Genomic DNA, 27,064 nt, shown 5'->3' with positions numbered 1-27,064 from the left:
CCGGCGCAACTTCCAACTGCAATTGGGTACTTTTCTAGGTGCAGGTGGGAACAGTTCTAATGCGGGAGGTAACAGATCTAAATTCAACTTTCGCAGAGAGGCTATTGGGCGCAGCTTCTAAATGTCTCAAATATCCCCAGCTGTGCCATATTGTTCATTGATCTTTAAAACAATATATTGACACTTCCCCCTATGCTTTACCTTCCATCTGCATCAGCCTCACACTCAGGAAGTACCTGAAAATCTTGTAGCCGGGGTGACACAAACACTGGATAAAATGTCTTTAGTGGTAGAAACATACAAATAAAAGGCGGGAAAACACATCAACAAATGGTCCACCAATCATCTCTGAGCTTTGACAACACACAGTAGAGTTGTGTCAAGTTGCTATAAAATACATCTAAACTACCAATTGTAGGGGCTGGCTGTGCACCCGACAATCCTGACAGCTTCTACAAGGGACCCTATAATACTCCTGGCAGTTGTTGGTCCTTGTAACAGTGATCAGCCCTTACAGAACAAAACTGTGATAGTCAAAATGTCCTTCTGCCACAACAAGACTGACACTCTGCACACAGACTTCCCAATAGATCAACTCAAAAGAGTTGCCTTTCAGAAGACTCGTTGACAGAAGTGATCAATGTACTGGATCTCATCCCCATCAAGCTATAGAAATCATCTGGTCCAGCAAATATAATTTCAGTGAAATGATCCTCAAACTGGATTTATCAGTTCCTGATCTCGTCATCACAATGCTGATGAACATGTCTCTAGAAGGCCCCTCAAAAAGTTAAAATAATAACATAGTCTGCCCACTAGAAATTAAGCCAAGTGCTGCACCTAACATATTGACAAACAGACGGCCAACCTTAGGCCATTCCTATGTGGCAAGGGAACTCCAAATTGTAGTCCTCTTTGATCAATTCCAATATTATGCCGAGTAAAATGGGCACACAAGCGACCATCAATCCACAACTTGCCCTATGCAAAATAAAGAAACCAGCCCCAAAATGTCATATAGGAACTGTTGCCCACTGGGAACCAGGGGCAGGCTGGGGTACTTTTTTTCTTGGATGGAACAGGTCCCGCTTCTCTGGTACGTCGCCAAGACTTTTCCATGAACCTGCAACCTTCACTGTCCTTGGCGTGTGGCTTGGAACCCAGGAGTTTTCTAACCGGCTCCTGTGTCTCAGAACAAGACAACAACTCCAGTTTGTGTTAGCCTTGGGAGTGCTTCAGGGACATGAGGCTGGAATAAAAACCTCACACATAGTTCCCTTGATTGTATTTATATTTTGGCCTGCAACGTTGAATGGGATGCTGAACACAAAGTACTGTGTGTGTGTTCTTTTCGGTTTTAAATTGGAAAATAACGGCTTTGTTTAATAAAGGGCGTTACAGTTCAGTGAATATTGTTGGTCTTATGTTTACACGTGTTTGTGGTGGTAAAAGACTAAATGAGTCAAATCACATGAAATTATACTAAAGACATTGCTTCTAAATTATCAGTTACCTCGAGAAATGTGAAATTCCATTTGAGCAAAGCATTTCTTAAAAAAAAAAAAAAAAACAAGAAAGCCTGTGTTTATAACGATAAGGCAAATGGGTGTAAGTGCACTTTCCCCACAGACAAAGATCTTTTCTCTCTCTGGGTCTCGCCTAAAGTGGGACTCAGCCACACTGGACAATATGCTTGTGGTAAATACAACACTGTATCCTGCATCCTGTCCAGCAGGTGAGGATCTGGTGCTGCGCAGTGCCCATAAGTAACACATACCAATTAATTCTATCCCCATGGCTGCAGTGCTGCAATACATGTCAATTGGATTACAAATTGCAATTTGAGGAGACACTGGCTGCCTTTTGGAAGGCCTGCATGGTTTCTTTCTTTTTCTGCTCATTGCGTTGGATCAGTGGCAGTTGGTTTGCTGATTCACCACGAAGCCCTGCAAAGGCGCTGAGAATGCATGTAACACCGGAATGCTCCACTGACTGCCGCTGAGAAACCTTAGACCCTGGTCATGCATGTGTGAACACCTGAAAAAGCTCCACTGACTGCTACTGAGAAACCTTTAGACCCTGGTCGTGCATGTGTGAACACCTGAAAATCTCCACTGACAGCCACTGAGAAACCCTTAGACCCTGGTCGTGCATGTGTGAACACCTGAAAAAGCTCCACTGACTGCGGCTGAAAAACCCTTAGACCCTGTTCATGCATGTGTGAACACCTAAATGCTCCACTGACTGCTACTGAGAAACCCTTAGACCCTGTTCATGCATGTGTGAACACCTAAAAGCTCCACTGACTGCCAGTGAGAAACCCTTAGACCCTGGTCGTGCATGTGTGAACACCTGAAAAAGCTCCACAGACTGCGGCTGAAAAACCCTTAGACCCTGTTCATGCATGTGTGAAACCCTTAGACCCTGTTCATGCATGTGTGAACACCTAAATGCTCCACTGACTGTTGCGGAGAACCCATTAGACTCTAGTCATGCATGTGTGAACACCTAAACGCTCCACTGACTGCGGCTGAGAAACCCTTAGACCCTGGTCGTGCATCTGTGAACACCTGAAAAGCTCCACTGACAGCTATTGAGAAACCCTTAGACCCTGGTCGTGCATGTGTGAACACCTGAAAAAGCACCACTGACTGCGGCTGAAAAACCCTTTGACCCTGTTCATGCATGTGTGAACACCTAAATGCTCCACTGACTGTTGCGGAGAACCCATTAGACTCTGGTCATGCATGTGTGAACCCCTGAATGCCCACTGACTGCCGCTGAGAAACCCTTAGACTCTGGTCATGCATGTGTGAACACCTGAATGTCCACTGACTGCCGCTGAGAAACCCTTAGACTCTAGTCTTGCATATGTGAACCCATGAAAGCTCCACTGACTGCGGCTGAGAAACCCTGAGACTCTGGTCATGCATGTACGAACCCCTGAATGCTCCACTGACTTGCTGAGAAGCTGTTAGACTCTAGTCATGCATGTGCGAACCCCTGAATGCTCCACTGACTGTGGCTGAGAAACCCTTAGACTCTAGTCATGCATGTGTGAACCCCTGAAAGCTCCACTGACTGCGGCTGTGAAAACCTTAGACTCTGGTCATGCATGTGTGAACACCTGAATGTCCACTGACTGCCGCTGAGAAACCCTTAGACTCTGGTCATGCATGTGTGGACCCCTGACTGTGCACTGACTGCCACTGAGGATCCCTTAGACTCTGGTAATGCATGTGTGAACCCCTGAATGTCCACTGGCTGCTGCTGAGAAACCCTTAGACTCTTGTCATGCATGTGTGAACCCCTGAAAGCTCCACTGACTGCGGCTGAGGAACCCTTAGAGTCCGGTCATGTATGTGTAATCCCCTGAATGTCCACTGACTGCCGCTGAGAAACCCTTAGAATCTGGTCACGCATGTGTGAACCCTTGAATGTCCACTCACTGCTGCTGAGAAACCCTTAGACTGTGGTCATGTATGTGTGAACCCCTGAAAGCTCCACTGACTGCGGCTGAGGAACCCTTAGAGTCTGGTCATGCATGTGTGAACCCCTGAATGCTCCACTGACTGCCGCTGAGAAACCCTTAGGCTCTGGTCATGCATGTGTGAACACCTGAAATAGCTCCACTGACTGCAGCTGAAAAACCCCTAGACCCTGGTCATGCATGTGTCATCACCTGAAAAAGCTCCACTGACTGCGGCTGAAAAACCCTTAGACCCTGGTCATGCATGTGTGAACACCTAAACGCTCCACTGACTGCGGCTGAGAAACCCTTAGACTCTAGTCATGCATATGTGAACCCCTGAATGCTCCACTGACTGTTGCTGAGAACCTTACACTCTGGTCATGCATGTGTGAACCCCTGAATGCTCCACTGACTCTGGCTGAGAAACCCTTAGACTCTGCTCATGCATGTGTGAACCCCTGAATGCTCCACTGACTGCGGCTGAGAAACCCTTAGACTCTAGACATGTATTTGTGAACCCCTGAATGTCCACTGACTGCCGCTGAGAAACCCTTAGACTCTGGTCATGCATGCGTGAACCCCTGAATGCCCACTGACTGCCGCTGAGAAACCCTTAGACTCTGGTCATGCATGTGTGAACACCTTAATGTCCACTTACTGCCGCTGAGAAACCCTTAGGCTCTGGTCATGCATGTGTGAACCCCTGAAATAGCTCCACTGACTGCGGCTGAGAAACCCTTAGACTCTAGACATGTATTTGTGAACCCCTGAAATAGCTCCACTGACTGCGACTGAGAAACCCTTAGACTCTAGTCATGTATTTGTGAACCCCTGAATGTCCACTGACTGCCGCTGAGAAACCCTTAGACTCTGGTCATGCATGTGTGAACCCCTGAATGCCCACTGACTGCCGCTGAGAAACCCTTAGACTCTGGTCATGCATGTGTGAACACCTGAATGTCCACTTACTGCCGCTGAGAAACCCTTAGGCTCTGGTCATGCATGTGTGAACCCCTGAAATAGCTCCACTGACTGCGGCTGAAAAACCCTTAGACCCTGGTCATGCATGTGTCATCACCTGAAAAAGCTCCACTGACTGCGGCTGAAAAACCCTTAGACTCTGGTCATGCATGTGTGAACACCTACACACTCCATTGACTGCGGCTGAGAAACCCTTAGACTCTAGTCATGCATATGTGAACTCCTGAATGCTCTACTGACTGTTGCTGAGAACCTTAAACTCTGGTCATGCATGTGTGAACCCCTGAATGCTCCACTGACTCCGGCTGAGAAACCCTTAGACTCTGCTCATACATGTGTGAACCCCTGAATGCTCCACTGACTGCGGCTGAGAAACCCTTAGACTCTAGACATGCATGTGTGAACCCCTGAAAGCTCCACTGACTGCGACTGAGAAACCCTTAGACTCTGGTCATGCATGTGTGAACACCTGAATGTCCACTGACTGCCGCTGAGAAACCCTTAGACTCTGGTCATGCATGTGTGAACCCGTGAAAGCTTCACTGACTGTCGCTGAGAAACCCTTAGACTCTAGTCATGCATGTGTGAACCCCTGAAAGCTCCACTGACTGCGGCTGTGAAAACCTTAGACTCTGGTCATGCATGTGTGAACACCTGAATGTCCACTGACTGCCGCTGAGAAACCCTTAGACTCTGGTCATGCACATGTGTGGACCCCTGACTGTGCACTGACTGCCACTGAGGATCCCTTAGACTCTGGTAATGCATGTGTTAACCCCTGAAAGCTCCACTGACTGCGACTGAGAAACCCTTAGACTCTAGTCTTGCATATGTGAACCCATGAAAGCTCCACTGACTGCGGCTGAGAAACCCTGAGACTCTGGTCATGCATGTACGAACCCCTGAATGCTCCACTGACTTGCTGAGAAGCCGTTAGACTCTAGTCATGCATATGCGAACCCCTGAATGCTCCACTGACTGTGGCTGAGAAACCCTTAGACTCTAGTCATGCATGTGTGAACCCCTGAAAGCTCCACTGACTGCGGCTGTGAAAACCTTAGACTCTGGTCATGCATGTGTGAACACCTGAATGTCCACTGACTGCCGCTGAGAAACCCTTAGACTCTGGTCATGCATGTGTGGACCCCTGACTGTGCACTGACTGCCACTGAGGATCCCTTAGACTCTGGTAATGCATGTGTGAACCCCTGAATGTCCACTGGCTGCTGCTGAGAAACCCTTAGACTCTTGTCATGCATGTGTGAACCCCTGAAAGCTCCACTGACTGCGGCTGAGGAACCCTTAGAGTCCGGTCATGTATGTGTAATCCCCTGAATGTCCACTGACTGCCGCTGAGAAACCCTTAGAATCTGGTCATGCATGTGTCAACCCCTGAATGTCCACTCACTGCTGCTGAGAAACCCTTAGACTGTGGTCATGTATGTGTGAACCCCTGAAAGCTCCACTGACTACGGCTGAGGAACCCTTAGAGTCTGGTCATGCATGTGTGAACCCCTGAATGCTCCACTGACTGCCGCTGAGAAACCCTTAGGCTCTGGTCATGCATGTGTGAGCACCTGAAATAGCTCCACTGACTGCGGCTGAAAAACCCTTAGACCCTGGTCATGCATGTGTCATCACCTGAAAAAGCTCCACTGACTGCGGCTGAAAAACCCTTAGATCCTGGTCATGCATGTGTGAACACCTAAACGCTCCACTGACTGCGGCTGAGAAACCCTTAGACTCTAGTCATGCATATGTGAACCCCTGAATGCTCCACTGACTGTTGCTGAGAACCTTAAACTCTGGTCATGCATGTGTGAACCCCCGAATGCTCCACTGACTCCGGCTGAGAAACCTTTAGACTCTGCTCATGCATGTGTGAACCCCTGAATGCTCCACTGACTGCGGCTGAGAAACCCTTAGACTCTAGACATGCATGTGTGAACCCCTGAAAGCTCCACTGACTGCGACTGGGAAACCCTTAGACTCTAGTCATGTATTTGTGAACCCCTGAATGTCCACTGACTGCCGCTGAGAAACCCTTAGACTCTGGTCATGCATGTGTGAACCCCTGAATGCCCACTGACTGCCGCTGAGAAACCCTTAGACTCTGGTCATGCATGTGTGAACACCTGAATGTCCACTGACTGCCGCTGAGAAACCCTTAGGCTCTGGTCATGCATGTGTGAACACCTGAAATAGCTCCACTGACTGCGGCTGAAAAACCCTTAGACCCTGGTCATGCATGTGTCATCACCTGAAAAAGCTCCACTGACTGCGGCTGAAAAACCCTTAGACCCTGGTCATGCATGTGTGAACACCTACACACTCCACTGACTGCGGCTGAGAAACCCTTAGACTCTAGTCATGCATATGTGAACTCCTGAATGCTCTACTGACTGTTGCTGAGAACCTTAAACTCTGGTCATGCATGTGTGAACCCCTGAATGCTCCACTGACTCCGGCTGAGAAACCCTTAGACTCTGCTCATACATGTGTGAACCCCTGAATGCTCCACTGACTGCGGCTGAGAAACCCTTAGACTCTAGACATGCATGTGTGAACCCCTGAAAGCTCCACTGACTGCGACTGAGAAACCCTTAGACTCTGGTCATGCATGTGTGAACCCGTGAAAGCTTCACTGACTGCGGCTGAGGAACCCTTAGACTCTGGTCATGCATGTGTGAACACCTGAATGTCCACTGACTGCCGTTGAGTAACCCTTACACTCTGGTCATGCATTTGTAAACCCCTGAATGCCCACTGACTGCCGCTGAGAAACCCTTAGACTCTGGTCATGCATGTGTGAACACCTGAATGTCCACTGACTGCCGCTGAGAAACCCTTAGACTCTGGTCATGCATGTACGAACCCCTGAATGATCCACTGACTGCGGCTGAGAAACCCTTAGACTCTAGACATGCATGTGTGAACACCTGAATGTCCACTGACTGCCGCTGAGAAACCCTTAGACTCTGGTCATGCACATGTGAACCCGTGAAAGCTTCACAGACTGCGGCTGAGGAACCCTTAGAGTCTGGTCATGTATGTGTGAACCCCTGAAAGCTCCACTGACTGCGACTGAGAAACCCTTAGACTCTGGTCATGCATGTGTGAACACCTGAATGTCCACTGACTGCCGCTGAGAAACCCTTAGACTCTGGTCATGCACATGTGAACCCGTGAAAGCTTCACAGACTGCGGCTGAGGAACCCTTAGAGTCTGGTCATGCACGTGTGAATACCTGAATGCTCCACTGACAGCCGCACAGAAACCCTTAGACTCTGGTCATGCATGTGTGAACCCCTGAATGCTCCACTGACTGCCGCTGAGAAACCCTTAGACTCTAGTCATGCATGTGTGAACCCCTGAAAGCTCCACTGACTGCGGCTGAGGAACCCTTAAAGTCTGGTCATGTATGTGTGATCCCCTGAATGTCCACTGACTGTTCCTGAGAAACCCTTAGACTCTGGTCATGCTGACTTAGTGTCCATGTAAACACAACTAAACTTGAACTGCCTTGAATATCCTGTGTCTCCCGCTTTACTAGAGATTTGTTAGAGACTTATAAAAGTCCATAGGGTTCAGGAGAGGCAATTCTCAATGGCTGTTGCATGAGGGGGTTCACTGTTGTTAAGACCTACTAAGCCTTTACTATTTGACGTCGTTTTATTATCCACGGTTTTCCTAGAGCATATTGTGTGATTTCCATCATTTTGTCATCTATATATTCATGACCACAGCTAAGACTCTATAGCAGAAATGTGCTTTGCTGAAATATGGGACACCCCGTCCACCTTCTATAGACCTGAGCATTCGGCCTCGCTACTAAAAGGTGAACCAGATTAAGAGATGCTTGGGAACGGGCATCCGGGAGTTTAAGGAGGAGCCCATTTGAATCTTGCCAAATCCCCTGGGATTCTGGACCAATTTGTGGTTTCAGAAGGGACGCAGTTGCTGCCAAGACCTGCCGCAACTACAATGTATCCTAACGATAGATGGTCTCGTCAGGTGTGCTCAAGTGGTCTCTAGTCCAGCACGCAGGTACTCCTTGTCTAAAAAAAAAATCACGTGAGTAGAGTCAAGCAGAGTACAAGCAAAAACTCAGACAAGATCCATCCGGTCCCATCATGCGTGGGACATCCCCTTTATCTAAACTTCACCTCACCTCCGGCACATTAACCCAACTATGACATCCTTCTGCCTTCTCTTGTGTTAAAGCGTAGAACTTGCTTTTCACGAATGCAATCTGAAGAAGTGGTGAGGCAAGGTGAGGCCTGTGCAAGGGCTGTTATTGCATTGACAGCAGCATTTTTTATCTCAAGAGTGGTTACAGTGCAACTTTATTTTTGCGTCTATGTACAGTTGTGTGAACAATTAGGTCTCATTGTCAACCATGCTAAGTGAACACCCACGCCGAGTGTGGGACACCACCAAAACAAAGCGTAATTATATGGGTTGTGATGACGCTTTGAAAAAGTTGCCAAAACAAAACATGGTGGCACTCATCCAAAGAACAAAATGCAGTGAACACTATTTCATAACCATATAGTGCACTCCTTAACTAATCCCCAGTTCCTCTTCCCCACAAAGTGTATCCTGATCTCCACAAAGAGGACCACGGTTCCCCATTTCCACACAGGACGCCCTAGTCATGCGTTACCACACAGTGGCTTCTCGACCATACACAAGTAACTACCTCACCTCCGCCTCACAAAATATGTAATCTCCTCACGCCTGGGGTCTCGTGACTCCCAGCCATTCGTCCACAGGCGGGATTCCCTGCCCCTCCCCGCCACGACAGGTCTCCCCCGCGGAACGTGGTTTAGAGGCCGCACGAGGCCTGCCCGGGCCAATCCAGGGGCTCCTTAATAGCGCGCTGCAGGGCGTCCTTTGCGCCTCCGCTCGCGCTGCGCCCGACTCTCCTGCGTGTGGGAAAGCGCCGCCGCCTCGGGAATGGAAGGGGTGAGCGGGAGCGTGCATGGAAGGAAGGAAGGCAGCACCAGCTGCACTCCGTCTAAACTCCCAGGCAGATTTCTGGGCCCTCTCCCAACCCTTCGTTTAGAACAAATCACATCCGTGGAATGTGGTCAGACATTAAACCATAACAACCGGGGTCAGAACTCGACCAAGCCCAGCAGTCGAGGTGATCCCAGCTCGGCATCCCGTCCAAACCTCGAGGGGTGTAACAACATCTGCAAATATAACCACTGCCCTCCAACCACTCCCCCCCTCCCCCAGGATGCTTCTTAACGTCGTACTTGCCGGTCCCATTCGTGCTCCGAATGTGCAACGACCTTAGAGTCAGATATAAAGAGGCGTAGCCCCATTCTATATAATGGAGCTAAGTGTCCTGTGATGCAGAGATGGCGCCTATCACTGGTCGGCGGGGTCGGATTTTGACAGAACTACGCTAAACTTGCGAAGGGGCATGGCTGTCACATGACATGCCCTGTAGAAACACTAATTCTGGCACTAATTCCACAGTCTCCTTATTTTAGTAACTATCACTGCGAGGGAACATAAACATTTCGTATGTATGCCTCCTTCAAAGTAAACGGGAATGCTCTGTGAAACAATGACTAACAGTAGGTGATGTTGTCACATATATTCTTCTAGGCTGTGCCTTTATATTTTAAAAATCGTATATCCACAGTGCAGTTTACAGCAATCTCAAGATGTCAGATATTAGGTGTAACATAATCACCCAGTATTGCTTGTAGACTTACTTTATATTGCAGTCTGGTACTTGAAGTCCTGCTGTGTGTCCAAACATGAAACATGTAATAATGGAAAATAAGTGGGTTTATCATTTAGCACCAGATATGCATGCATCTATATCCCCAGCAACATCTACTGCTATGCAGAGATATGTGTGCATGAGCAAGTAAATATTGGAATTAGAGTAGAGCAGTCTCCAGCTTTCATCCTTTTGCTACTGCTCTTGAGCAACTTTGCTTTATACCTCTCATCTTGAGTGCCACACTGATCTCATGCCCTCTCACACACAAGTAGTCACTTACATACTCCCTTGGCCTAGAACTCTTTGGCACCCCCTACTGTGCTTCTCAGGAGCCCTGCACCTGCTCTACAACCAGCATGGGCTGTGTTACTCATTGTGCTTATGGTATGAGATTCCCCACTTGCTGTTCCCCTGTCTTCAGTGTTGTAGTTAAAATAACGTTTACATCATGCTACATATACTAAATGACGCTGCACATCACCGAGCACTTCACTGCAATGACCCTTGGCCTCTGTGCAGTTCCTGCCCCCTGGCTGACGAGTATGACCCTACTCAACATAGTCCCCTCTCCCTGCCCCATCATGACGCTGTGACAAATCAACTTCCAGTGCAACAGTGGTTCATGGATAAATATCGGTTTCTAAACCATCAATCAGCCCCACAACTCCAGTACACCAGAAGAGATCCGAACAGTTTGGAAACACAAGTCAATTATAAACCTCCTTGTCCGATTTTGGTAACATGGAGGGAACGGCATGCTTAATTCCAAAAGATTGTGGCTCGTTGGTTAGTTGCAACACAGCGGAAATACAATTATTACCCAATAATAAAAGGGACTGTGAGGTCAAGGTTGTATAAAAATATCAGCTTTATTATGATCACTACAGAGAGTTCTAGCACATTACAAAATACAACCCACCCTGTAAAGGAATGCAGAGGACAGGCAGTTTCAATGAAAGAAAAGGGATGCACTCTGGATACTGATGGGAGGGTAGTCAGTAAAGTAATTAATTTAAATAGTGCAAGGATACTTGGTTTCAACACAAAGGGAGCAATGGGGCATAATATGTCACTAGGCGCCTTCGGAGGAGGATGAGGGGGACAGAACCACAATGTACCTTATGCTTGAAGAAGTTCTTGGTGCTCGAAAGGGTCAAGTTGGTTTCAGGGCGCTTTGCAGCTCCTGCATCAGAGTTCAAGACGGGAGACAGCTGCGGGTATCAGGCAGCAGGCAGGTCGGCAAGTGAGGCTGGACGAACGGCTGCAGGCTGGCCGACATGGCAGCTCAGGGGCAGGAATCATCTCAGCGCTAGTTGGCGGGTCTGTAGCACTGGTCGAGGCGCCTCGAAGTACGTTTGCAACCGCGATGTGACAACAGTCAGTGGTGCAGTCTGCTTCTGCTCCAGGGGCTCGACTGGCTCGAAAATGACCTTTAAGGCGGACATAGGTTGATGCTTGTTTATGCACTCCTCCGAGCTTCTTCACTGGACTCGTGTTGTCCTTTAAGAAGGATGGCTCAAAGCTGAGGAGAATGTTGCTGGCAACAACCTTGTCCTTGGTTTGGTTCAGAAACTCCATGGCACTTCCCACCTAGGAAGCCTGCTGCAGAGCCTAGCATGGCATGCTGTGTGCTGGCTGGGTAATAGTTCTGGAGCTGCTGGAGAGTCCTCTGGATTCAGTATCTTCCTCTGTTCCCATAGAGATGTTTAGGGGAGGGATCTTGCTTCCCTCTTTGGAAATCCTGGCCTTCCTTCACTGTCAGAAGTTTTAAGGCAGGCTGTACCTTCAGCCAGGGTCCAAGGGTCCAAATGAGTTCTTCTTGTTGCTCCTTGCAAAGTCTTCAGATGATCTCCCAAAAATAGGGAAATGGGCCTCTTTTAAAGCCAAATGGGACACAGTGATTGGTGTAGGCTAAGCCTACATTAATTAATCAATCCCGGGTCCCTACCGACAATCTCCTGTATGCATGAGGTCATAACCAGAGGGCTTTGCAACAGAAAAGGTAAAGGGGTGAAAACATGTAATGATAAGTCCCACCCATCTTTCTGCCTGTTCTGGATCAAAGGGTCTCTCTCTGGTTAATTAAGCTCTCTGTGGTTCCTGATTAAAGTGGCAAGTTTCCTTTGAAGCTGCTTTGGGACCAGACCTTTGGTCGCCATCCAACCACATACTTGTACTTTATAAATGGGGTGCCCATGCGAGGGTTGCCTACTGAAAACACATAATCCCATGTATGAAAGATCACTGCCCTTGATGCTGAGAACTGGCTTCAGGTTGACACAGTGCATATCAGAGATTGTTGGGGTTTTCCTGTCTTTTGTTGGTCCTACGAACAGGCCTCCTGTGAAATTTGTGAAACTGCCACCAGCCGCTAACAAAGGACAGGGCAGATCCATGGTGCCTTTGTTAGTTAATTAGGCTGGTCATGGCAGGAGGAAGGTTTTGCCTTTCCCCTTCTGAGATACGTTGATGTACTCTTGGCTGTCATATTCCAACTAAATATGACAAGGGGGACAGCACATGTAGGCTGTGCCTACCCAGAGTACACAGGTCTATGTGTATGTCATGTGTTGAGCATAGGAAAATGTGTGCAGATTATCCCCATACATTTTCCAACGGTTGATCTACCATCATTCAATTTTATTTAAAAATCCAAAAAAGCCCAGGCGAGGGCACACCCACCATGTGGATGGTCGAATTCCTCACAGACCGCCTCAACATACTCCCCTCCCCTGCCCCATCATATCTCTGCTCAACAAACACCCCTCTACCAGTCTTCACAAGTCTCTTTTTGTTTGGAACTTCTTTGCCTCGCTCAGGAGCTCCTGCTCTCCTAGTCTGTCCATATCTCATCGGCTTCCTGCTCTCCAAAAATCCTCATATCTCATACATTTCCTTCTCTCCTACCCTCTCCATATCACATCAGCGTGTGCTGTCTTAGAGTTTCCAGATCTCAGACACTTCTGCCTCCCCATATCTCATCAGGTCCTGCTCTCAAAATCTCTCTATTTCTCAGAAGCTCCTGCTCTCCCAAAATCTCCAAATCTCCGAAGGTCCCGCTCTCCCAAAATCTCCATACCTTAGTAGCTCCTTCTCTCCCAAAATATCCACATGACAGCAGCTCCTTCTCTCCCAAAATCTCCATGGGCCTCATTACGAGTCACCCGAGTCAAATCTCGAGTCCTGCAGGCGGAGGTGTCATTTCCGCCAGGTCTGACCTGGCGGGTTTAACACCACCCGCCTGCAGGCGGACGTGGAAACACGGGCTCCATCACGAGATGGTGCCGGTGTTTCCACTTCCCCTTTCCCATTGAGTCCTAGCGCCAAGCGGGGAAGTGCTGGCTGAGGACTAGGAGTAAGAGGAAGGGGCAGAATTCCCCTCCTTACAAATGTTGACAACAGTATGGTTAAACCTGCCCTGCTTCGAAGCCATCACAAAATTTTCCAAGCTCACTCTCTCAGCACCTTTGCGATGTGCTGCACCTTTTTCACACAGTCGCTTTATTTTAAGAAATGCCTTCTTAATAGGGGGTGCCAGACACCTCAATCAGTGGCACGTTGCAAGTGAATGAGGCCTGTTTTCTGACAATGTTCAACTTGTGATACATTTAAATGCGTGTCAATTAGCACGGTGATGTCACATGTGTATTCCAAATCCCTCAGTGGGTTTCTGAATCTGCCTAAAATAAATGGAATCGTTATCTAAACCTTTTTTTTCTTTTACAGCTGATTAGTCTATGTTAGCAAACATTAACTTGTTCAGGTTTTTGGTTGAATTGCAAATTATGTTTGCATCATTCATAATAGAAAGGTGCATGCCTCTCGCAAAACAAAAATAACATCAGTCTCGTCTGCGGTGGGAAGATTAGAAAGTAGCACAACCAATAGAGCAGTTTACAAAGATCTCAAGTTGTAACATGAAAGTCGGGTTGTAAAAAAAATAAAAATAGCCAGGTCTGTCTTTTAGGCTCATGACATACCTGCATTCTGATACTCATAGTTATTTATAGTTTTCGACACATGGCTAAACCTACTTTACAAAAGTACAAAATTACATATTATAAAAAAGACAGGACATTCAAGACAATCCCTAAGAGCCCCCTTTCCGTGTACTTTTTTGCAGTCGATTGCAGCTCGAGGGTCCTCTGGATTCAGTATCTCCCTCTGTTCCCTGGGAGATGTTTAGGGGAGGGATCGTGCTTCCCTCTTGGAAGTCCTGGCCTTGCTTCACTGGCGGAAGATGTAAGGCAGACTGTACCTTCAGCCAGGGTCCAATGCTGAGTTCTTCTTGCTACTCCTTATGAAGTCTTCAGATAATTTGCCCAAAAGAGGGTCTCAGCCATCTTTTAAAGCCAAATGTGCCACAGTGATTGATGTAGGCTAAGCGTACCTTAATGAACCAATCCTGGGTCCCCATCAGCAGTCTCTGGTATGCCTGAGGTCATAACCAGAGTGCCTTGCAACAGAAAACGTAAAGGGGTAAATAGATATAAATCTAAGTCCCACCCATCCTCCTGTCTCTTGTGAATCAAAGTGTCTCTCTGGTTAATTGAGCTCTCTGTGGTTCCTGGTTAAAGTGGCAGGTCTCCTTTGAAGCTGGGGTGAGACCGGTTTTTCTGACTTCTGCAAACCACATTCTCATACCTTATGAATGGGGTGCCCCTGAATGGATGACTACTGTAAACAGCTGTCCCAGACATGACATTTCACTGCCACTACTAATACTAAGAGGTTGGAGCTCGCTTCAAGTTGACACAGATGTATATCAAAGGTTGTTGAGTTTTTCTCTTTTGTTTGTCCTGCAGCCAGGCACCACATGGGCCTGTTTGAATTATCTCTGATTAATATTAAAAGCCGTCACCAGCAGAGCTAACAAAGGGACAGGGCGGATCCATGGAGCCTTTGTTAGTTAATTAGGCTGGCCATGGCAGGAGGAAGGTTTTGCCCTCCCCCTTTTGCCATGCCTTGATGTACTCTTGGCTCTCATATCCCAACTAAATATGACAGGGGGGGCAGCGCCTGAAAGCTGGGTCCACCCAGAGTACAGCGGTCTATGTGTATGTCGTGCAGTGAAAATGTGTGTAGATTAGCCCCACACATTTTTCCAGAATTTAATATATCATCAATCAATTTCATTAAAAATTTCAAAAAAGCCCAGGTGAGCACACACCCACTGTGCGGATGGATGGTCGAATTCCTCACATACATGAAGGTTTTTCTGGCTTATGGTGATTGGGCGTGTAAGAAGGAGTGTCTACTGTTTAGAGATTCATTGGCTGCAATAAAGATTATCCTGTGGGAGTAGGAGTCGCCCATCTAGCCAGATAAGCCAGCATGGCTTTAGGAAATGCATGCTCTGTCCCGCATTGAGAAGGTTATACTGCAGCAACAGAAGAAGAGGACATCTGGGGGAGATTTCCAGAGGTTAATCTAGCTTAATTGTTATGTAGATTTGGAATTAATTTTACGTTAAATGTGTAGTTCTGAATAAGTACGGAATGTGGATGGTGGATGGAATGTATTGTGTTGCGGTAGGTTGGTGGTTTGTTTTTTGTGTGGTTTTTTTTCTCTTTCTTTACTTCTTTTTTTCCTGCATTTTGGTAAGGATTGTTTCTGGTTGCCTTTGCTGTTATGTATAATTCTATACATCGTTAGTATTTTTTTTAAAGAATGTTTGTGGCATATATGCTCACTCGTCGGAATGTGCTGCATTGTGCTGCATTACATGAACCTATGAAGATGATGATTGAGGCGCTCCAAAAGGGGCCTTCGGTTACCACGTGTAGTTCATTCCCAAACCCCAAAACTTGGCCTGATCTGCCTCTGGCTAAAAGCCATCCGTTCTCACCACTCTCCGTTCTCCCCAAAATGAGGCCCCGCCCTTGTCAGGAGACCCTGCTCCCCCCATGGCCATTCCTAGTAGTTCCCCCAACTCTCCCTGTGCCCCCTTGGCAGATCCTCCTTTGCCCTGCCCCCTCCCAGCAGTCCCTGCTCCACCTGCCCTCCAGTCCCCCAGCAGACCCCGCTCTCCACTCGTTGGTGCTGACTCAGCTGTTCCTGCTTTTCCATCCTTTCCAATGCCCGGCGCTTCAGCCATCTATGTCCCGACAGGAACTGTGCCCCCTGACCCGGACCAGCAGTTCCTCTCTCTCCCTCCTGCAAGGCCTGGGTGCTCTAATTCCACGCCTTGCTACTCCTTGGCAGTTCCTGCTCCTCCTTCCTGCCGTGCTCATCCCTCCTCCACTGTGCCAGCTTTCCATGCATCCTTCGGCTCTTGTCCTGCTGACCCCCCACCCTCCTCAACAGTCATGGCTCTCAGACATGCCCACATCTAGGTAGCCCTCGCACCCCTCCCCCCTTTACACATGTCAGCAGCACCCGACTTCCCATGCCTCCCTGCCCTTCCCTGTTTCAGTGGTTCCTGCTCACCCTGCGCCCCATCCCCACATCCCCTGCTCTGCCTGCCTCTGCAGTCCCTGCTCCCACGGGCTCCCCGCGCCTCACTCGTCCCTGCCTTTCCAGTCGAGCCTCGGCAATTGCTGCGCGTCCATGCGTCTCCTCTTCCTGCCTCTGCAAGCCTCGGCAGCCGGCGCGCCCCCCTTCCCATCTGTTGACTCTCGCGAGCAGTATGCAAAGGACACGGTCCCGGAGCACCCCCGCATACCCCGGCACTGGCAGGAGTGCACGCGGGGCCCTCCCCGGTCTCCACCGTGCTCCGCACGTGCACTGGGTCTGTGTGGTGGCATTTCTAGCCGAGGGGTGACGGCAGGTGCCTCGAAGGCGGAGCAGACACGGAGACACTCAACCGTGAGAGCCAAGACCCAGGGTCAAGGGTATCGGAACCCAGGCCGGGGCAGCCGCAGGGGGCGCGTAGCGGGATATTCCGAGAATGCGTATCCGTTATCTTATCCGACAAGCGCCCTGCCCGACATGGCAGCAAAGAAGACCATCCGGCCGGGTATACGCGCGTGGAGCATGTGTGTGGATGTTGGCAGTTTGGTGGGATGATTGGTTATGCATGTGGGCAAGTTATGTATGTGGGTATGTGGCTAAATGCTATGTGTGCATGTATGTACATGACACCCATGTAGGTAGGTATTCAGGTATGTACATGGTATTCGTGTGTTTGTGGGTGCGTGTGTTAATGGTTCTTAAACTAACAAGACTGGGATGCAGAGGAGATTGGGAGAAGAGACAGGCGATGGAAAGGGGCAGAAGGGAAGGGGTAGGAAGAAAGATCCAGAGGAGGGGCGCACAATGGGTGGGGAGGGGGGGGTGATGGTGAGAATGAGAGAGAGGAGAGACAGAGAGGGGTGAAAGGGAGCAGGATGGGGGGAATGGAGAGATGATAAAAAGAAGAGAGTGGAACAAAGGAAGAGGTAGAAAGAACCGAATGAAGGCAAGACAAGAAGAGCGAGTTCCAGGAACAAAAAGGAGTAATTTAATAAGACGGGTTGGAAGATGGGAGTGAGAGAGAGGTGAGGGGGACCACAGAACGCCACTCCGTGCGAGAGAGCTGGACACAGAGAGATTCGTTGGTTACGGGAGACTTCAAGGCAGAAGAAGCGGGAGCGACATAAGGCGAAACGTACGGCTGCGCCTTACCGTGTCCGCAGCCAGCGGACCGTCCAGGCTGTGGCTCCAAGTTCCGGCAGAAACCCCGTGTCTTGCGTCCAGCCACGAAATCCCCGGCGACTCTCCCAAGCATTAAGCCGCGGTCATGAACACACTGAAGGCAGCACCCATCCCCTGCCTGAGCACCGGCTGAGGGGACATCCCCGCCCCGCGAGGGCCGAGCTTCCCCACCAACAAATGGGAACAGGGGAGACGGGGCCAGGGGGGCGGGAGGAGGGCGCCTGAGCGCTCACACTGCGCACGGTTCCAGAAGCAGGATGGAAACATCCCAAATAACGCTCAGAGGGATCTCGAGTGCAGGACCGCCACGCACCGTGCCTGTAGACCGTGCCACCCTGTGACAGCACAGGCCACCTGTAGACCACAGAGCGGGCCACGCCACCCCAGGGGCCATCGGCCCCGCCACCCCAAGAGCTCCTAAAAAAAGATCACCCATGCAGAGAAAGCAAAGCATGCCACCGGGTCTCGCTGCATGGGTGCCTGCATTCGATTTTCACTACGGGGGCAACAATACAAGGAAACATTGCATATTACAGAAGGAATTCGAAACAACCTAAAGAATGGATAGGTTGATCTCAACATATAACATCTCAGCAACAGCCACACAACCTGCTTTGCTACCTTGCAGCTTTATGCTTTGGGGACTGTCACTGAACTTTAAAGATTTCAACAATGCAGGTGGATTCCAATGGTAGAAGTGTACCAAAAAAGTAGGACGGAAGGGGCAACGTGCAACACATTTTTCAAGGGTCGCAGTCTTGTGGGTTGACAGCCAATTGAAATAGATTTGACTTTAGCAGTGGGAGGAATTGTGCCCCCATGTATGTTGCATTGCTTCAAGGAAAGCCATGTAGTTATCTGGTCTGACAGTGCCCCACTGGTGCAGGTCATTAACCATCAGAAGGTTTCCTGGCCTGTGGTGCAGCAACTCCTGACATATTTGAGAGGGGACATTATAATCGGAGCAAAGCTTGTGCTCAGAATAACGCGGTCTATGCTTCGTCTCATTACAAGTTACAGGAATGTACGTCACTCCTCCCAGAAGCACACAAGTAGATGGCGAAGTTCCCAATGGCTCTATGAAAGATCGGTGCCCTGATCTTCCACAGCTTACAGAAGACTATGATACATTCCTGGCACCAGAACGTGACAGGTTAACTCTTTGGCATATGATTGTGCTGCAGATCAGTGCCAATTAATTGACATGTGTGTGCAAGGGACCTAAGGCAGGCCCTCCTTTTATTTCTGTGTTTATTTGTTTATTTATACTGCACCAGGGCAGGCATCAGGGCGCATCTCCTGACTGACCGAGAAGTGTTGGTTGGCACATCTTCTCCCACAGGGAAGAGTGGTCTGGTGCCAGATAAAGCTGGGGAAAGGTTCACCAGGCAAGAGCCCTCGATGTCTCAGCCATCACATTGTGCATGGACGTATCTCACTTTGCACTCTGGGAGGGAGGAAGTATGGCGGCATCACCCATGGCCTTTTCAGGGGAGATAAAATGTTCCACAAAGATGGAGGGCATCTGTTTGTCAAGGTCAGAGAGGGTTTTCCAGTAGAACTTGCGATTGTTGGACGTTGTAGCTGTGAGGGCGTGAAGGGAATAGCCATTCACCGGTAGAGCAAGTGAAGAGGCAGTGATCATTGCCCTGTACAATTCTACCCTGAATTGGTGTCACCTTTATGGTCTTTGAAATTACCCTTCTTTCTCAGTTTGATTTGACCCTGGTTGTGGAGTGTTGGTGGTGGTGGGTTGCAGTTGGTTGGTGAAGGTGTCTTTTGGGTGCTCACCCGCCCCTACCAATCCATTTGGTCTGTGGGGGTGCGATAGGCACCCCTTGGGTTACAGATCAAAATTGATTGATTCCGAGTCAACTCTTGGGCATGTCTTGCATTCCAGCAGTGTTTGTTTTGAGTGGTTAGTTACTTCTGCTCGTGCCAGGAGTGAAGTCCTGTCAATGATTTCATCTGCAACAGTCTTGGGACGATTCTTGCACAATTGTGTATGTTTTGTGTACATTTGAAGAAAGTATATTGAGGGAGCATTTTTTGTAATTGTATGCATTTAGGATTGTGTACAGTTGCCGCATTTGGACTTTGTGATTGTAGACATAACCAATTAGCTTTAGTTTGTTGAAGATTATGGACCTGATACATGGAAAAGTGTGCATAGATCCCACAAAGTTCATGTGGCGAGATTGACTTTGCGAGTCCCTGCGTGCAGTAGTTTTTGTGCACGTTCCGTGTATTCATGGAATGTTTGCCGCAAAGTAACTCTATGTGCAAGTCGCGGCTGCAATGTCGCCAACATGCCCCCCTGCAAAGCAGATCTAGTCACTAATACCTACCTGTGTGCGTTGCTCGGCCGCAAACTGATGCATCCTGGTAATCGTGTGTGGGGTCCCCTGCAACCAAGCAAGCACCCTTGCGACACTGCTTTGTGTCGCCCCTATTAACAGCAACCCAACAATATGTGGACCATTCCGTAACTCAAGTAATTTCCCGGTCAATCTGCGTGCGAACCCCTGTAAACCGCGCCTGCACCCCGCTTCTCTGCATACACGCACCCCTTCCAGCGCTCCCCCCCCAACTGCATGTAGGTACCAAAAAATTCCCGATCGGACCTTACCTTTGCACAGTGATTCCTATGCAATCTGGGCCTTCTGCCTGCTTTCACATGGCAGTTTGATCCAGGGCGTAGCATGCTGAAATGCTGAATCCCCCAATGTGATGCTGCGTGGTCAGTTCCATGAATACGCTTGGTTGTGCGCAGTTGGTGGCGTGCAATCTTCTTGCGCAGAACGTCCCTCGACATATGCCCACATTTTCCCTTGTTCTTCCTCATTCCGCATGTTCCGCTCCCTATTTAGGTCTCTGCGTAGGCCCAACCCACACTTTGCGAGGAGTTTCGTACAACGCACTGAAACGCTCACAGAGACGTGCCGTGCCTGCGCAAACTTCCTACAAGTCCCGGAAAAGTCCTGCGTAGTCGATTCCATGATTCGACAAACGGGATTTTGCTCACAAAATGGACCCACAAAATCCCGATTTCCCCCACACAAAAAATCCATGAATCAGGACCTAAACATGGTCAGTCACCTTACAAGAAAGGATGTTAAGTGCCTGGAGCCTCTGGGTGAAAATGTGGGATGCATGCACTGCACAAGCAGAGGAGCTCATTAACTGTGCTAGACGCTCCTCTAATGAACATGTATTCCCTGGAATTAGTGATGAAAGGTTCTCCTCTGTGCCCTAGATTAGGCGATGCACAACCCTGAGCCAAGCTAGAAGTTGGGCTGCTTTCCTTCCCATTTAATTAATGGCTTATGTTTGGGAGGGATACTTTCTTGGGTGCGGTAGGTGTGTCTGGCAATTAGATACAAAGTCTTGCCAAGAAGTGAAAGAAAGCCGGATCGCAGACCGGCAAACGGTTTTGCCTTCAATAGCAAAGAGTCTTATGAAATGCTGTCGCATCGGCCGCATCTGCGTATTACACAAAGCAAACAGACAAAGCGCAGCAGGGAGGAACAGTGCGGATAACATCAGCATCACTAAACATGGTGAAGCATGGCCTTGTCGCACGTCACACCACTGCACCACTTCTGCCACACAGACACTCTGTGTGTGACAACATCACATACTTGACTGATAGCTATCTTTAAAGTGTATCCAGATATCTTCACACCTCACACTATGGGAAGCGCTATCTGCCTCTGAGCGCCTTTGTGCTGCATTACCTCTATGAACCTGCTTTGGTATCACCACTCACGAGAAACATAGAGGTGACTGACTAGATTTGATCAATCAGTCTTCAATATTTAATGTCACTTTAATGCCAGATATTCACAGCTATTAGTAACTGAGCACAGACTTCCGAATGTTTGTCGGGCAGGATTAGGAGTGTGCAAGCGATCAGAAGTTGTTAGCATGTGACAATGCAGTCTGCACAATCTGGTTCTGCAGGTGCTTTAGTACACATATGCCATATTAGCTGGATCGGTGTTGCTGGGGGAGGGACTGAATTTTCCCCAGCTGCAACCCAGAAGAACCTTCTGCTGACATGCTGAGCATTCATTGATTATCTTGCAAACCCATGGTGTCTGTGCATAGAAAATATCTATGTCATCACTGTGCGGTCTGTAACTGCGCCGACGAAAATGTCGACGCCAATTACGGTGCGGCGCAGTGATCAGACAGATCACTTTTGACATCCCCAATAATCCAACCGCCACCCTGCACCCCACTTGCCTTTACCAGGGCGCACTTCTGTGTGCGCTGCCGACTCCCTTGTACACATGCAGCGCCAGTCCCTCCCACTTGGGTGACGCTGACTGCGCAGGGTCTTTTCTTAAAAAAAAATATTTTTCCTGTTGCCCCGCTTACCGTAACTGTAAGAGGAGACACCCCAGCAACCCCTGACTCCCATTACTGTGACCAGGAGAGCGGGGGACACCCCCGCAACTGCCACTCCACTCCGGCGGAGTAATGGGCGTCGGCATTCTCTAAAATGCCAAAGCACAGTCAGCCTTTTAGAGTCGCAGTAGTGGTGTAATCCCCATAGAAATAGCCCTGCACAACCCGAACTGCTGAAGTTTTGTCTTGCAAATGATTGACAATTAATTTCAGGGGAAAGGGGTGATGGTGATAAGCACTCCATGTGCAGCTGTGCAACATCAGACTAGACAGTACCCTGCTTCCATGTTTTCCCCCCATGGCGGAGGGAGGGGCTGTAGAGTAATGACCCGGGAAGGGGGGTGGGAGGGGCTGGAAGCATCAGGGTCAGTCCTTGGTTCTGCTCCGCGAGACTCACATTTCCTCATTCTAAAAAATCGTAATTGCTAAACAGTCTGTTTCTGGGCAATTCTTTTACCTGCTTTGCTTTAACTGTATTTTTTATGAACATCACACACATACGTGTGCTCAATGATTTTTATCCACAAACACAATTGATGAGAAATGTAATCTGCTAAATGGATGGCGCCAACACAAATGAAACTTTGCTGTTGGTGTAAAAACCTGGGGAACTTTGCAGTTTTGTGTAGCGGCATTTGCACTTTGCGCAATTGGGCAGGCTGAATAAAAACGTTGCACACCTGTATGCAGTATTCTGATTGTTGTATGTAACAGAACTAGCCCTGTAAATATGAACCAACCTGCAGCGTTGATACTCCGGGGCTTGATGTCTGTGCTTAACACAGCAAATCACACAATCCGGCAGGAGTATTGAACACGGGTAACAGCTGCTTGGGACAATCACACAACACTGGGAGGATTACTTGAACACGGGTAACAGCTGCTTGGGCCACACAGTGCCCAAAGCAAGAGGGCAAAGGCAAAACAGTACATTCGTAAAGGAAGGTCAATTCTCTTCCCTCTTTCGTGATAAGCCAATTCTGCACATACCATTTTTATTTTCCCAATTCACTTAGATCAATGTTGTCTCAAATCCCAGTGCAAAAGATCCAAACCAGTGCCACGTTTTGACGACATCCGCGCACAGCATGTCTGAGTACAGTGAATCTAAATGGGAATCGATTGCAGATGCCAGCGGCTACCATGCTGCAAGCCTGCCATGTGTTAGGCTCCCAAGGAGCTCTTTTGAAGACCCCTTATTTAGACGAACCCCTCTAGGCTTCGTGGTGTAGCATTTGCATTTTGGAAATTTGCACTATGCTGGTCTACTGGGGAAACATTTGGTATTCTAATGGTTAAATACAAATTCCACATGTAACCAACATGTTTTTTTAGCCATTAGACACCAGTGAGAAGATCAAACATCTGAACTGAATGCACTGAACTGGATCCAGTAGACACGAATTATAACTAGTCAAAAGTAGACATCGCCAGTGAGTCCTCCAATCCTCACCTTAGCTGCACCCCAACAGCAGAGCACTTCCTATATGCTACTGCCTGCGATTCTTATAGGCAGTCATTCTCTGTTGTAAACTCCTAGTGCTAATTCTACCCTATATCAATGCCTGATCATTTCCTGCTTCCTTCATCATGTCCCATGCCCGCTGCCCCAATGAGAACATTTTGTAATTTCCCATTTGCAATTTGAATGTATAATGCGCCCCAGACAGAATGAACGTCCTCAAGGCACTGCGCAATGTCATCAAACCCTTGGAAGCGAGAGCAAGAACCAGAACACCAGGACTTGATGTCTTTACAAAAATGAAGTAAATTATCAAATTAATCTTCTGTGGAAGGGAGTTCCAGAGTCACTGAAAATCTATGGTCACCTCCATATGTAAGCTGGGTCTTAAGAAACACAAGAAGGGTCTTATCCTTTGAAAATAGTGATGTAGTTCATATATAAAGGTGCATTTTATTTTGAAGATTGGAGGCAGCCAATCCTTGAAGACATTTAAATGGTAAGCAATGTACTTTGAAATAATCTGCCATCTCACTGGGAGCCAGCAGAGTGTTTGGCGAAAGCTGGTGGAGTTTTCCCTACAGGTGAGTTGGAATATCACATGAAGCTCTGCGTTCTTTACCTTTTGCATTTGTTCGATCGGATAGCCATTGATGCCTACACATAATGAATTACACCAATCAAAGTAGTTGATGCCTACATGTAATGAATTACAGCAATCAGTTTTTGAATAGATCTGAAAGGAGCTTCTCTCAATATAAATACAGGGAGATCCTTTGCAGTAGCAGAAGCTTGTAAAAGGCGAATTTCACCAATTGGTGACTTTGGGCTTTCTGGTTTAAATCCTGTTGTCATTAGAAGGCACTTTAGGTGCAAAGCTCATGGGAATGTCAAATAGATTAGGAGGGGAGCAGATATTATCAAAATGTCAAATGTTGTGTTTCGGCCTGAAAAGGATAACCTCTGTCTTATTTGAGTTAAGTTGTAGTACATTGTCCAGATCCAAGATCACACGTTATCAAGAAAGTTGATCAAGCTATCATTGACTTTGATGTTTGATGTTAGATATAAAATGTAGTGTCATCAGCATACAGATGGTCGCCAAGACTATATCTGGTATAAATGTCATATGATGGTGAGATGTTTATATTTAAAGGTAGCGGGAGAGGATGGACTGCGCATGTTAAGGGTTGTTTAGAAGACAAATGTGATCGGAGCTTCACTTGAAAACATGAGTGTAAATAAAGCATATTTCTCAAGTCAGTGAATAAGAATATCATGGTCAACCATGGCCAATGCGCAGGTAGATCCAGAATAACTAGAAGAGTGAGACCACCTTTGTCTGCTTGTTCTAAAATGTTCTCCAAGTCCCTAAGTGAAGAGGTTCCTGTACTTTTTCTGGGGCAGACACCTGATTGGCATTGGCTGAGTAGGAAGTGGAACTCAACAGACAATTGCAATAGAGCTGAAACTATCTGTTCCAGAATCTTACAAAAGCCAAGAGAGGCCTGCCACAAGTCAGTAATTGTTCAAAACAGGAGGATCTAAATATGTTCTTTTTAAGGGAGGAGATTTAATTGCTGGCCTTAAATGTAAGACATTCAGTTACCAATGTGTTGGTGAACGAGATAATAGTTTATGCAATTGACTGTGTGAAGGTTTTGGCCGTGAGTGCCGGTAGTGGTTGCTCATGATAGACAGTGGGTTTCAGTTTTTAAATATACAAATGATTTCCTCTATGGACACCGGGAAAAACCTAATTGTTCAAGTGGAAATTAGGTGAATTGAGTGGATCATTAGATGACTGCTGAACAATTTTGTGACGTATCCCTGATACCTTAAACAATTTTATGTTGGATTAAATACATGGTATTTCATAGATGAAACAATCATTTAAAGTGAGAGAGCTCTTCTCAGGAATAGTAATTAAAGCTGCACATGGATTTAGTAAAGACTTCACAGTCTGAAATGATTTTCTAGGAGCATGATCAGCCTTCTTTATCGCTCGTGCAGATAGTGTTTTTTAGCACTATAGATGACTAGTTTATATTTCTTGCATATGGACTTGAGATGATTTAACCGATCCTCGAAGGACATGTTTTCCACATACGTTCTGATTTAAGTAGGGATGATTTGGTTTCCATGAAGATGGTAGTGAACCAGGGAGTTCGTTTCGTATGATCATGGCTAGTTACATGTTGCAAAAGGGCAATATTGTTTCATATATTACTGAAAGAAGAAAATAGATCATCAGCAAATTCATGACAAGAAAGAGCAGGATTTATTTTTAAATGATGAAGTTCATTCAGTCATTAGTTGGGGTTATGACAATGCATGTCTTTTCTGAGAGAGAGATCTGGGCTTTGGGCCAACTGTACAGAGTGAAGAGAGCGGATAGTCTAAGGTAAAAATTGAATAAAATGTTCAGACCGAGAAACGGGTAATTACAATTCTTCTTTTATAACACGCTTAATACCAACGAGTGGTTTCTAAGCACAGGATCGGTATTCGAACCTGTGTTGTGCTGCGTTGTCTTTCTTCCAAGACAAACTCCTTGCCCATGAGCTATCCTTCCTCCCTTGTTATCAAAAACTGCCGTAGGATCTGTAAACAATTCCTGGTACAGAAAGCGGCCTTTGCAATGTGTATGTATTACCCACCAATGAAAACAACAGTGTGCCTGCAAAAGTAGACTGAGAAGTTTGGATTCAGGATGGGCGTGTCCATCCAACCAATTAAGCAATAAGCCCTGAGCAGGGGGAGGGATTGCCACTTCAGGTAATGCTCTGCAGCCCATAGTTACAGGCAATGGGGCCTTAATGAATTCCCCGGAGTATTACCTGAAGTGTTAATGCCCCCGCTGCGAGGGGCTTATTGCTATTAGTACCCCAGCCCATAAAACCGGGCTACTAAAATCATTTTTGTTTCTGTTCCGAAACGCACTAACGTTTCCAAACAAAAACAAAACATTTAAAAAGAATGGCTGCCAGGGAAGAGAAAACGTAGTCCGTTTTCCCTTTCCCTGGCGGCCATTGAAAAAAGTTAACAAAAAAAATGGGCGCCATGGAAACAGGTGAAGGGACACATAGTCCCTTCTCTCTTTCCATGGCGCCGATTAAAACAAGTAAACAAAAACATGACCACCATGGAAAGAAGAGGAGGGACTACACGCAGTTCCTTCTTCTTTTTCATGACTGCCTGTTGCAGATCGAGAGTGGACGCACAGGGGACAGAAGTGGACTGAAAAGAAGGTAAGTGAGGGTGGAGGGGAATTCTGTGGATGGGGAAGGGAGGGCGAAAGGGGGCGGACCACACTTAAATCGTTCCCCGGCGTGGGAAGATGGCGGCCTCCAGC

General features: G+C 47.8%; 1 protein-coding gene across 11 annotated transcripts in view; it reads right to left on the bottom strand.

Moving 5' to 3' along the window:
* The window catches only part of ZNF385A (zinc finger protein 385A), a 529,518-nt gene that overhangs the window by 225,810 nt on the left and 276,644 nt on the right, over positions 1-27,064 (bottom strand). For 2 of the 11 annotated variants that reach the window (XM_069653226.1, XM_069653227.1), the window contains exon 1: positions 17,805-17,993. The exons of 6 other annotated variants lie outside the window; for them this stretch is intronic. The gene's annotated coding sequence lies outside the window, so the exon portion shown is untranslated. Of the gene's footprint in view, positions 1-17,791; positions 17,994-27,064 lie in introns of those variants that run through there. 3 more of the 11 variants (XM_069653229.1, XM_069653231.1, XM_069653228.1) reach the window with 2 other exon arrangements.

The sequence above is a fragment of the Ambystoma mexicanum genome, chromosome 3q (assembly GCF_040938575.1).
Source record: "Ambystoma mexicanum isolate Mex_15411 chromosome 3q, UKY_AmexF1_1, whole genome shotgun sequence".
Lineage (NCBI taxonomy): Eukaryota > Metazoa > Chordata > Amphibia > Caudata > Ambystomatidae > Ambystoma > Ambystoma mexicanum.
The sequence above is the reverse complement of the archived record's forward strand: the minus strand, read 5'-3'. Positions and strand labels throughout refer to the sequence as shown.